This window comes from Anguilla rostrata, chromosome 13 (genome assembly GCF_018555375.3).
Source record: "Anguilla rostrata isolate EN2019 chromosome 13, ASM1855537v3, whole genome shotgun sequence".
In the NCBI taxonomy this organism is placed as follows: Eukaryota; Metazoa; Chordata; class Actinopteri; order Anguilliformes; family Anguillidae; genus Anguilla; species Anguilla rostrata.
In genome coordinates, this window is record NC_057945.1 from 24,529,917 (window position 1) to 24,539,323 (window position 9,407).

Consider the following 9,407-nt stretch of genomic DNA (forward strand, 5'->3'; position numbering starts at 1 on the left):
TTCAATATTTTTGTCAGGCAAAATAATAATCAAATGAAAAACTACTGCAGCTTTTAAAAATCAAAAGAATACCACAGTAAGTTAACTGAGTCTTTCAAGATGACAGATTGTCTCTCATAATGAAGAGATTGTCACAAATTATATCTCAGAGGCCTCATTTGAAGGCAATCACAGTTAATGAGTGCTGTAATTACATTTACTGTAATGGTCCTGTCCGCTCATTAAGCAAGCGCTGTTAAGGAAAGGTCCTGATTGTGACAGAAGTTTTGATGACAGAAAGGGACTAATGCTGAGACAATCTAACTGTACTCTGATTGTAAGTAAGTACACTTTATGTTACATGATCACCCTTCCTGGCACCCCAATATATACTGTATATACTGTGATAACCCTCATTACTCCGTGAGTCAATTGGTAACCTCTACTAGTCTTGCCTCAGTGCAGGAAGTTTTTCATTAGTTTCATGCCACTCATCTCTGCTGTGCAGCTGGCTGGCTTTCAAAGCAATTTGTATCAGTTTCGTTGAGGATGCCGCAGAGGCTTGAGTTTTCATGTGCAGTGTGGCAGTGCTCCTTGCGGGCTCCTCCCAGCTCAGGCAAACAGACACACTGGGGAAAGATGTCTGTGCAGTCAGCAGGGGAACGTAATCTGCAATGCACTGCTGGGCTGCTGCTGCTTGTAATGATCCCCACTTTGGCAGTTTGGGAAAGGTTATCATTAGCGCCACAACACTAGGACCTCAACCTCAACTGCCTACATGCAAATGTAAAGAAACCTACTGTATGATTGCGCCATGGTGCTCATCCTACATCATGCTCGTGGACAAATGGTAAGAAATATGGGAAGAAAAAAAGCTGAACAGCTCTTTATGTATCTTCTCATCCCCTGGATATCTTTGTTTGAAGTTATCAGTCAGCCCTGTGTTGAAGCAGAGGATCGCAGGTATGACACATGAGTGATAAGAGACTTTAGGGGCAAAAAGTCATGGTTCTGTATGTTTCCTTGGAAACAGACAATGTCACTTCTCAGGATCTGCTTGTGGGCATACTGTAGGTCAAATGTAGTGGGACCCATGCAGTTCTGTATGTGTGTGATTCTATATTTAAAAGTCATCATTTCTATCTTTGACATCTATAATGAAATAATAAAAATTCCAGTCTAAAATTAAATAACAATGAGAGTTACTTGGTTGCTCGATGCAGGATCTTGTACAGATATCTGAATATTTTACCAGGAATTCTTTCATGTTAATTTTGCAGTGAATATTCTGTTTTTGTTTCAATGAAGTAACTTCTGTTCAACTGTTTAAGCAGTTTATGTTGAAAGTAATATTCAAGTTCAGAAGCCACTGTATAGTGAAATAATAATGGATGGCAGTGTATTATAGTGGTGAATGACCTGTAACCAAAAGGTCACAGGTTCCATTCCCTTGAGTAAGTTATTTAACCTGCATTGCTTTAGTATATATCCAGCTGAATAAATGGATACTATGTAAAAATGCAAGTTGCTCTGGATAAGAGCATCTGCTAATATAATGTAATGTAATGAAATAACAAGGCCACATCCTGGCTGCGTCTGACCTGTACTATCATTCATTGGATGATAAACCAGACTTAGATACAACTGGTGGTTGCTCTGAGATCACAATTCCAGCCCACAATCTGTTAAAAGGAGCAATTAGCACTGTCAGAGAAAATGGAGAGCAAATTCTATTCTATCTATCTGAACATCATCCAGGATAATATTGTGGCAGGATAACTCACAATACATTCCCTGAGTCGCCTGGTCCTGAGCTGGAGGGAATGTTTTAATGAAGTGATTATGACTGGTGTATTCACGAGTTATGGTAATGATACTGAATTGTCATGTTGGAGGAAGGCTAATTAGTGAGTACCATGTTTATATTTCTTTATGGTGGATCACTGAGCATAAGTAGTCCAGGCAGCACTTGGAGATCAGATATTTTCATTGCAATATTTAATTGCATCCATATGTGATAAAGAGCCGCTTTTTTGCATTGGTGAAATGGAAACAAAATAATTCTGTAAATTCTGATTTGAATTTCATAAATATTTAGGAACACAATTCAACATATCAACACACAGAATCAAAGCATAGCAAATCATTTCAGCGTTTATTGGCTAAACCTCCATATTGACAAGTTTGGATACCAGAAAACTGGAATAAAAGTAAAATTGGCTAAACATTACCTGATAAATGATATGACTGGCTGCAGGTTATAATCTATCCTGCAGATGTCAGTAGTGTCCTATCTACTGCTTGGCATAAAATAGCAGTTGTTGAAAATGTTTTGCGAAGGAAGAGAGTTCACAGAATGCAAAATATCATATAGATGAGAGGGAGAGTTCAGGGACAGGACAAGCAAAATGTGGAATTTCATCATAAGTCTAAAAAAGAAGAAAAACATCTTACTGATATTGCTTCAGTTTATATTCCCAGTGGGGTTTTATGTTTCTTGTGTGTTTTCTTTGGAGCAGCTGTGTCTTTGTTCTAGAGTGGGATTGTGCTGATTTTGCACTCAAGCACTCACATTAGTTCTGACAGTTCTGACTGACGCTGATGATTGTGTAAGAATCTGTGTAACAGTGGAATTTCCCTGTGTTTGAAGTTTTTCTTATTCAATTATTTTTGACCTGGTTGTGACTGATTTCTTCCGCTGAACTTTTTCCTGTACATTTAGGGTCTGACTCCCATAGGGTTCATCAGGGGATCAGTGTTTTGATGTCTGTACAATCCTTACATGAAATATGTAATATAAGGAATGAAGAGGGAGGCCTAAAGTCATTAAAGAGATTTCATCATACATACAGTCGGCTCCATAATGTTTGGGACAAAGATATATTTTTCCTTAATCTGCCTTGTACTCCACAATTTTAGATTTCGAATCAAACAATTCACCTGTGGTTAAAGTGCAGATTCTCAGCTTTTATTAAAGAAAATTCTAAATACATTTTGGTTTAACTATGCAGAAATTACATATAGCCCCCCCCCCCACCCCATTTCAGGGCACCATAATGTTTGGGACATATTATCACCTAAATGAAAGTAGTCATGTTTAGTAATTCATTGCATATCTTTTGCATGCAATGACTGCTTTGCTATTCTTGAGCTCACTGCAGTGCATTCTTGCTTCCTAACAATGTATCAAACAGTTGATTTTGACACATATTTTAACTATGGCACACACACTTACATAGCTTAAATTCTGGTTTCACAGTTTCTCCTGTCAGTGGCTGAGATCCATTTAGGACTACAGTGCATGGTTAGTCATATTTTTGGCTCCCATCACCCCTGTATGAGAGGCCCTATCAGCTGAGCCCTAGAGAATGAAAAAGCACTAGATGTAATGGACTGTGGCAGTTTAACATTCAAGCAATTATACAAGTACTAATTTAGCAAGAGCAAAAATTACATTCTTAATAGCCTGGGAAAAGTTTAACCAAAACATAATACACAATTCTCACCCACTGATACACCCACACACACACACACATACACACACACATATACACACGCAATGGACATATTTAGCGCCCTCTGAAATTATTACCACCCTTGATAAAGATGAGCCAAAAATAATATTTGGCTGAGGCTTTTTAATAATTGTAATTTCCAACAAGATAGGTGTCAAAATTATTGGCCCTTCTATTTTCAGTAGTTTGTGTACTCTCCTTCATGGCACAGCTAGGATAATATGACTGAATTGTCTGAATTACCTTTTTTGTGTTTTATAAGATTGGTAAACATATAAGGGAACATTAGAACATCATTACATACAGAATCTTTCAGGATCCTTCAGAGCCTTTAGTCTGCACTCGTGGGCTGCCCTCTTTATTTAAAGTCCTTTTTTTCATTTTTAAAAAAAGTGAACTCATTTTGCCCTTTGCATACAGTCTTCTGTTGCAGCAGGTCTGAGAGGACAAACTATGCACCTGTTTGTTTAGCTAGTCAATTAGGAGTTGTATAAACTAAAGCCTTCAGGCCACTAATCTTAACAAAGTGAATTTCAGCCTGCTGAAAGGCTGATTTAATCACTTCTAATCAGTCTCATTGAGTGAGAACAGAAGTCAACAGTTCTAGGGGATGTTGTGTAACACCTAAAATCCTCCAAACATAAAATCAAATGATACAGCTGTTTGTGCAGTGCTTCTCAGGTGATGGACTGAATTATTATTTTTCTTTTTCTGTAGATCCATTTTTGATTTGATTGAGCTTATGTGATTCCTGAAGCCCTTACTGTTGATTCCTTCACTTTCTTTCCTTTTTGTCTTGCAGTGTGTGATTCCTGCTCTGAACGATGAAAGAGATGCTCTGTAGTCCTGTGCCAGTTTACAGACAAAAATAAATTGCTCAGTTTTAGAGGAAATGGCTGACTTTTTCTGACCGCTCTTCAGTTTCACCACTGAACAAATATTTATCTGAACTGCTCATAAGGAAACATTATTATTATTATTATTATTATTGTAGTAGTAGTAGTAGTAGTAATAGTAGGGCTAATAGTAGTAGTAGCAGTTCATGAAAAGGTTTCATTTTAATACTGAAAATGTTCTGTAAAATTCTGGTTAACAGGCAGATACAGCATTATTAGCTTCAATCCAATGGTAATGAACCCTACTTGGAGAAACATGTATGAAGGTAATCCCCCTGGAAGTGCACACTCATTAATAACCATGGAGCTGCTTCCCACTGTGGTGCTGGCCCACTGCAGTGTTCGTGATACTGATCTCCACAGTGCTCTGAAGTCTCTGCTGCTTCGCTGTCATGAATCTTCAAGTCTCATCCATGCATGTACCTGGATATTTTTATCATATTTATAGCAGTTATATTCGTCTCCAGCTGTGTGCTGTGAGCTGTGTACAGTGCCGTTAAGACTGACAGCTATTTTACTTTGTTAGAAACATTTGCAGCAGAAAGTTTTACTGATGCCTGTTTTCAATAGGTTTGTGTGATATTAAATTCCTGATTTGACAACGAGAGTCTAGCACCCAAAATAATTGAAAGTGTACTCGATTATCTGCAGAGGCTGCTGGTTACTGGACCATTTTCACCTTAACTTTTGTGCATTGACTCACAGGCTCCATGCCACAAAAAGGAATACAACTTATAGCACAAAGTGCCTGAAAACCTCAAAAGAGAGTGAGGTGGTACACAGGAAAACAGAAACTCTTATTATGCAGAGTCTCAGCTAGGCTGCAATGCAGCTGGGCGATTTTGGGTATCTGGGCCTGGTCTAATTAGCATGGCACTCACAGGCACTCTGTCTTCATACAGCAGAGGTGGAGCCCAGCGTGATGAAGTCTCTCCCTTGCCATATAGTGCTTAATGGTGTCAGAATACTGATGAGGATGTGTTATTGCACAGCACCCATGGGATGGGAGTGGACTAGGCTGGGTGCAGATGGTGGTTGGAGAGGTTGTGGGTTAGGGGGTAAAGCTGATGCAGTATATAATGTTCTATTTTTTTACTACAGAAAAACATCTTTCAATTTGTCATCTGGAGTCATGATATCACTAATAGTAACCCTGCAATAATAATAATACAGCAATAATAATAATACAGCAATAATAATAATAATAATATACATTGTATTTATACAGTTTTCATACAGTGCACAGAGTAGCATATACAATTAAAAGACATTTGAATGTTCAAGTAAAGACCAAAATACTGTATAGCAAAAAAATAACAGTTCAGGTAAAATATAATGTTGAGTTGATAGTGTTAAAGCAATTCTAAATACTATACTACTGTAAACCAGTACATGAGTCAATACTTAATATAATCACATTTTTATTGTTAAAAAACATAGCTGCTGAAATTTGGACAACTTGAAGGCAAGGTTTGTTTAGTGTTCCTCAGGTAGTTGTACTTTGACTGACTAAGGTAGTCTGTGAAAGCTTGCTATGCAGATTCTACCGAGGTAAATACTTTTGGCAGCAATGTGGCCTGCGTCAGACCTGCAACAATAACACTATAATTGCCCTTGAGGCTTACCTGTCAGAAACCCTTACCTGGGTTTTGGAGACTCTGGATAACAGCTGCGCTGGCTGACTCTGCCCTCTACTTCACATGTGCACTGACAAGAAAGTGCTCTTTAAATGGCATTCCATTAAAACATTCAGCTCCACAGGAGCCATTTTGTCAATGCATGTATAAATAACAGCTCAGCAGGAGGAACCACTGTGTCTCATGCCTCATGTGTCCAGGCTCTGGATTTTCCGTGATTGCTAAGTGGTTGCATTCTGTTGTGAAAGTTGAATTCTGAAATTCTATGCCTGTGCCCTCACCCTATCCCAAACAAATGAATGAAGAATACATGACCAGATCCACTTTTTCTTTAAAAAGACTTGTCATTTTTGAATAAAAACCCCCATTTACTTCATTTCAGTTCAGTTTCAGTACAACCCCACCCAGTGGGAGAAGGGACTATATACTTTGTTACATAACACATAAGATCTTTTAATTACAAAACCGTTAGGTAGCCTTCCCCTCAGTGTACCTGTATTTAGTTTCTTATGGTTTAGTCATTGGTGAAACAATTTTGGATGTCTCTATGGGGGTTCAAGATATGGTTCAATATATCATGCTCATGCAGCTGTGTATTATTGGGAGAGAGGGGTGAAATGTGTGATAAACCACTTGGGATGATGCACAGAAAACATACACCAGCAAATAAAGAAAACATTCCACCAGAATCATTACCACTGGAACTGACATTCAAAGAGTACTCCTGTCATGCATACTCTTGAGAGCACGAATGAACTAGTGTACACACGTACAATAAAAGAGAATGTGGTTTTTAGTGGTTGGCAGCTTCATGATTTCAACTCTTTATACAAAATATGTGAAGGAAATGCTTAGTTTGTGGAAGGAAATGTAAGGGGTTTTAGCATTCCCTAGAGAGAAACTATGCACAGCCTGAAGAACAGTTGCTTGCATGTTGGTAAAAAATTGTTGATCCTTCACATAGAATACACATGTCCAAACAAAAGATACGTCTCTTGTGAATGTATTTTAGAACTATTATGGTCATATTTTAATATGAACCTTGATATGAAAATTTTGTCTGCTAAATGGTGAAATGTAATGTCTCTTGCAAAAGCCTCTTTCCTGCCTCTCTCAACTTTATTAATATTAGATATTAGATTTGACTTTGACTGTCAAGGTTGCCGGTCTTTACAGTAAACAATAAATACATAAGTTCATTTTGATATTATATTATCATTATCAATATATCATTTTTGAAATTATTCGTATAGGTAATGGCAACACTACATGTGTGCATACTGTATGTGCGTGTGCATATGTATCCGTGTACGCATGCTTTTGTTATACATGGAGAGGCAGAGTGAGGTCTTAACCTCATCCGTATGTTATGGTTCACGTGTCCCTCTACGTGTGAATATTGGGCCTGTTGTCAGTGCCCCATGGCCTGCCATTCGGGGGACAGGAGAGTCTGTGATTGAAAGCTATGGATTACATGACAAATCTCTCCTGTCCTCAACACTAAGCTTCTGAAAATGAAGTGCACACTCCCAGAGACTGACAAGAATATTAAACTCAAGCACATGTGTGCACACACACACACACACATACACACGGACACGCATGCACACATGGACATGCATGCACACACACACACACACACACACACAGGCAGACACATACCCATATCCCTAACTGCTTCCCTAACACATACCCACATGCTAACTGTATCAACACACACTGAAAAAACACGTAGTCTCATCGTCCTCATAAAATATTTATTTTTAAAACAAATTTACCTCTCAATCCCCAATTTTGAATCCACAGATATGCCTCTGAATTCTGTGCAGACCACTCTGCAAATCACCCCCTCACACAGGTGAAGCACTCTGAGGCATTAGCCTCTAACAGTAATGCAGAGGCCACCCAGTACTGTAGGCGGCACTCATTGAAGAAGAGGTGTATTTCTAACAGAAGAAATGTTTGGAGGTACTAATACAGCAGTAACCAGAAGCACACTAAATGCACTGTACCATAGGTAAGACAAGGCCAAATGGACTTGCCTTAGTCAGCTTATAACATAGCCCAGGCTTGAACCTACACCTATTGGGTCTAGCCTGTGCTTGTAGAAATTTTGAACGGTTTTCCAACCTCTTTACTCTCATTGTGTACTTCTAAAAACATAATGTTCCAAACCTGGACAGAAGACATAAAACATTATTAAATATATGTATATGCCAATTTAAGCAACTGCTAGGTGGCTGCAGAAACAGACACTATTGAAGTTTATTGCTATTGAAGGGGGGGGGAAGAAGCACACTTTTGCATGGATCCAATTATCCAATACAAATTTTTGGTTTCCTCAAAGGAACAGATCAAAACACATTTAAAATGAAGTCATTAATGAAGTCATTGTAGCGATACAGGTCCTAATTATGCATGATTTCAAAGCAGCCAAATTACTTAGTACTTAGCAGTAAGTGATTTGAGTGCAGCAGCAATCAGTATACAGAGTACCCAAAATGATGTAGCTGAGCAGAGGATTACTCACTTCATCTCCTTCAGCATCTGTGTTTCCTTTATGTTCATATTAGCTACTTGCTGAAAATAATAATAATAAAAAACCAAATGGTCAGGCATTTCTGCAAATATTAGATAATAGAACGAGCAGGGTAACTTTGAAGGGCTCTGGGCTGAAGGGGACCAGGTCTCTGAATGTATGAATGAGAATAAGCCATGTACTAATGCACTAATTCTGATGCGTCCTGGAGTAAATAATTTAATCTGAGAATAAAAGATTGTGTGTATGCTCCAGGTCATTAAATCATATTAAATACTAATCCAGTCTGCTGACCATTGCATACAATTTATAGTTAAAAGGCTAAAACAAACCAAAAAATACAATACATTTGTGTTGCTGTGGAGCTGTAATTCAAGCTTCTAGCAAATTCTTAAAATTATTTTTTTTTCAGAAGACAATATATTTTTGAACAGAAACAACAGGTACCATATATAAGCAAATGGCTGTTACAGAGTTCTTGATGTGTGTAACAAAGCACATTACATTTTTTTTCTCAAACCACAACAATAGGTGAGTTTCACAAGTAGTGATGTTTTGTGTGTGTGTTTTGAAGAGTGGGATGTGTAATTTAGCATAGTGGATGTGACAGCAGAAAGATTCAAAGCCACAGTCTGTTGCCAATCACTGCAAAACATTGACAGGTCTTTGACAACTGTTGACACATCCCATTACATTTCTGAAAAAGCCCTGAATTACCATTCACTAAGGGAGTTTGAACATAAACAGTAGTGAAATGCAGTAGGCCCAAAGTTTATTATTAGACGCCCCACTTTCCTCTCACCTGGTTTACCATGCAGAGCAGGCCATTTGCTCCAAGTCA